Source organism: Myotis davidii, unplaced genomic scaffold, assembly GCF_000327345.1.
Source record: "Myotis davidii unplaced genomic scaffold, ASM32734v1 scaffold428, whole genome shotgun sequence".
In the NCBI taxonomy this organism is placed as follows: domain Eukaryota; kingdom Metazoa; phylum Chordata; class Mammalia; order Chiroptera; family Vespertilionidae; genus Myotis; species Myotis davidii.
This window is the reverse complement of record NW_006299834.1, coordinates 1,985,701-1,989,873: the sequence shown is the minus strand read 5'-3', so window position 1 is coordinate 1,989,873 and position 4,173 is coordinate 1,985,701.

The window sequence follows — 4,173 nt, the reverse complement described above, 5'->3', positions numbered from 1 at the left end:
TTCCTCTCCTGACTGGTTTGGGTCAGTGGTTAGAGTGTTGGCCTGAAGACCGAAGGGCTGCGGGTTTGATTCCTGGTCAAGGGCACATACCTCAGCTGCAGGCTCGATCCCAGGCCCAGTTGGGGCGAGTGTGGGAGGCAACCAATCGATGTGTCTCTCTTACATCCCTCTCTCTCTCTCCCTCCTCTCTCTCTCTCTCCCTCTCCCTCCTCTATCTCAGTCTCTCTCTCCCTCCTCCCTTTGGGGGCCAGGGGATGAGCCTTGTCTTCTGAGGTGTCACCTGCCAAGGCTGTGGGGCCACCTCAGGCCAGTAGACCCCTGAGCAAAGCCCCGGGGAGCTGATGTGGGAGACGCGGGTGGTCCTGGGCCCAGTGGCCGAGAGGAAGGATGGCAGGAAGTGGGGGACCCTGACTTAAAGCAGCAGGAGGAGCTCCAGGCAGCCCAGCCGGGCTGCAGCCCCCCAGTCCCAGGACTCTTTCTCCGTCTCCCCCTCCCTGCTTCCTTGTTTTTATCAGGCTTTCCCTCTGGGGGACACGGTGTCTGGGCACCAGAGCACTTCACCCTTGGCACGGTGCCCAGCACGCACTCTCCCCTTTTTTGTACGAATGTTTTTATATCAGTGTGCTTGGGTTTGCCGTGATTCAGGACTAAGTTGCTGTGGCATCTTTATTTCTCTCCCTGGGTCTGCGTTCCCTCCCCTGTGCCTGACAAAGCCAGTTCATTGTTTTCTCTTTATCACACAGGACAGCCAGGGAGGAGGGGAGCCCAGCCCTGGGGAGGCGGTAGGGAGGCAGGGGCCAAGCCTGGGGATGGATGAAATAATGTCGGCATTATTTTTTAATTTTTTAAAAAATAAATGGTATCTTATTTAATTGTCCTGTTCCTTCCCGTTCCCCCACCCCCTGGGATTTCGGCCCAAGCTCAGGGTGGGCCCAGGGACTGGGAGAGATGAAGCCACCACTGGGACTGGGGAAGGGTCTTCAGCGTGGGTTCTCACTCCCTCCCATCCAACTCCTACTTCCATGGCCTGTTTTTATCTCTCATTCCTCACCTGAAAATAAGCCAGGGTGGTAGGGACCAGCCCGCAGTGACAAGCCCCTTTCTGGGATGGGCACCAGGAATGAGGCCCCTGCCTTGATGGGGGTCCTGGGAGGAAAAGTGGTCCCATTTTTCTGGGTTCCCGGGCTTGGTGCGTCCTCTGAGGTGGTTTCTCCGGGGCCTGAGGACTGCTGGGCACCCCAGAGCCTGCTGGGCGTGGGGAGGAGCTGTCCTGCCTCCCTCCCTGTGCTTCCCATCCCCTCAGGTTGGTTGGGCCGGAGAGGAGGCAGGGGCCTGGCACAGGATGGGGCATGCACACAGCGGGGCCACCCTGACATAAGTGCGGGTCAGCCTGGACCGTGCCCACTTCCTTTCTCTTGCCCCCCTCCCCTCCCACTGTAATGTATGGCCCTTGTGTCACGTGTATATTCTGTGCCTTTTCTCATTGTTTAGGGGTGGGCGGGCGTGGTTTTTCACTGAAAGGGGGATACACCGATGGCAGCCTTGATATGGAATCATTCACCATGTCCTGGATGCAGGTTATTCAATAAACACCGATTGGTACCAACCAGCGTGAGGAGTGTGAGGGTCTGTAGTGTGACCGCTGTGGTGACTAGCCATCTGGCTGCATGGCTTGGCCTCCAGTGGGCCAGGGACTGAGGACACCCCTCCCTTTGTGCTGAGAGCTTCCTTCCCCCACCCATGACCTGGCCCTCCTTCCACACTGGCTGCCTGGCACACACTCCACGGCTGGGACAGGCCTGCTCATTGCATCCAGGACAGAGCTGGCTGGTTGGCTGACAGCAGCAGTTCTTGGGGATTTGGGGTGCTAGGCCCTGTGTTCACCCCTCTCACATACATCTCTCCCTTACTGGGTGGCTGCCCCTCAGTTTCCCATCCTCCCTAGGGGCAGTGAGACAGACTCATGGGCCCACGAGTCACATCCAAGTCCAGCTCCTCTAATCCCGGCTGGGTCACCTTGGGTCACCTCAGCCTCCACTTGGACGCATGCAGAATGGGATGACATCCCTGCCTTTGGCTACAGTCCCCATAGGTTTGTTAGCTGGTTTGAAAGTGTCAGTTTACAGTAGGCACCTTGTGAGGCTGGTGAGGGGCCAGACCACAGGGAGTGGTGGGGGCCGGAGAGCTGAGCCCATTGGAGATGGAGTGCTGTGCGGTCATGAGCCGGGGGCCTGAAGCTCATGGTCACCCAGCCTGGCTGAGAAATGGGCCCAGGCCCCTCAGCTCTCAGCTACTGTCTCTGAAGCAGTCACAGCAGGCCACACTGTCCCAAGGGGAGGAGGGGCTCAGCTGCAGCTGGTCCCTGCCCACAGTTCTCAAAGCAGCATTCCCACTGGTGGTCGTGCCCATGGCCACACCCTGGCCCCTGGGATGGAGGTCCAGGGTCCTTGGGACCTCGAAGGAGCGGTTAGAGGCCATCTCCCCCAGCACAGCCAGGGCCTGTCCCCAGGTGGGTGATCGTGGGTGGCCAATGCGCCCAGGAATCTGATCCTTTTCTGTGGTTCTGGGCTGGCTCAGTACCCACCCCACCTCCCCTGGCTCCACACAGCTCAGGAGAGGCCCTGGAGCACCCCACCCCCACTCTGGGTTGAGGGTGTGAAGCTGTCGGGGCCCTCACAGCAGGCAGGACATGGGCTCTAGGCTCTGCTCTTGGGGCCTCTGGGTCTTGGTTTCCTCAACAGCCTTTAGACTGAGGTGGACCAGCCTGCAGGGGAAGAGCTGCTGGGTTTGGCGCCTCAGAGCAGCCCAGCCAGTGGGAAGAAGGTCTGAGACTGCATGTACCCTGGGGCCCCTCTCCACCAACACATGCTCATAGCCTCCCCTCCTCCTGCCCACCGCCTGCCATGCCACCATCGGGCCAGTGGCAGAGAATATGGAGGAGCCAGAAACAAGTCAGCTGGGGGACCTTGGCAAGCTACTTAGGTCTCAAAACCTCAGTTTTCCTTATTGTAAAGCCATACACCCACGGAGCTTCTGTGAGATCTAAATGAAAGAAATGGCAACAAACGGGGGCCATTTTTATTAAAACAGTATCCCATGCCTAGGGTACACAGAGGGCAAAGGCCCAACTGGGTGGCTTTGTTGAGGTCACACAAGGGGCACAGCCCAACCCTCAGCCTCCCCAATAGTACCTGTCACAGAAAGCCGATGCGCACAGGCTGCTGGCACTGCCCTGGGCCACAGCCAGGTGCCTGGAGCCTGCCTGGCAGGAAAGGGGAGAGCTGGCAGTGCCAAGCATGTGTGGTGTGAGCACCCCTGTGGGGGCACTGCCAGGGCTCAGGGTCCAGCATCACCATCCCTTTTCCCTCCAGAGCAGCTACTGGGTGGAGGCTCTGCCACCCTGAGCACCAGCTGTCCACCGGGCCCACTGCCCACACCCATTAGGGGGGTGGCTCTGGGCCAAGCTGACCAAGTGGCCTGCAGGCCAGGGGCCGGCCCAGCGCCAGACAATGGCAATGAAGATCAGCCTGGCCCGGCCAACTCAAGCTGCAGAGTGGGTGGTCGCTGGAGGGGGTGCTCACCTTCCGTCAGGGGCAGGGACCCTCCAGCCCGCACCTGTGCGGGAGCCTCAAGATGGCTAATGCCTCTCCCTGGGCCCACTGGTGTTGGCATTCAGCCCTTACCACCCGCTCCAGCCACTTCTCCCCATAGCTCTGGGGAACAGTCCTGCTCTTGCATATGCTGTGCCCTCTGCCCGCACTGCCGTCTGTCCAGCCAGTGACCAGTACCTGCCACCAGCCCCTCAGAGCCAAGCTGGGGCTCCTTTATTCTCAGGGATGGGAGCCACAGAAAAGGGTTTATTTACATGCGGAACCCGCGCCCCAGGATGCCCAGGACAGGCCCCTTCTTAGCCCCACAGGCTCCAAGGCCCCCAGTCCAGCCTGGGCTGGCGGAAGGGCTGGACTTAGGTGGAGGGCGCCCCTAGCCCCCGACCAGGCTGATGGCGGATCCTTGGTAGAGGGAATGCTTCGAAGAACCAGCAGCCCCGTCTTCATACGGTGACCTCTGCTTTGCTGTTGGTGCTCAGGTGTCCACGCACCGCGCAACTGTACAGGCCAGGGGGCTGCGGGCGGAAGGCCTTGGGCAGCTTCTCCACGCGCCGGGGGTGGCCCG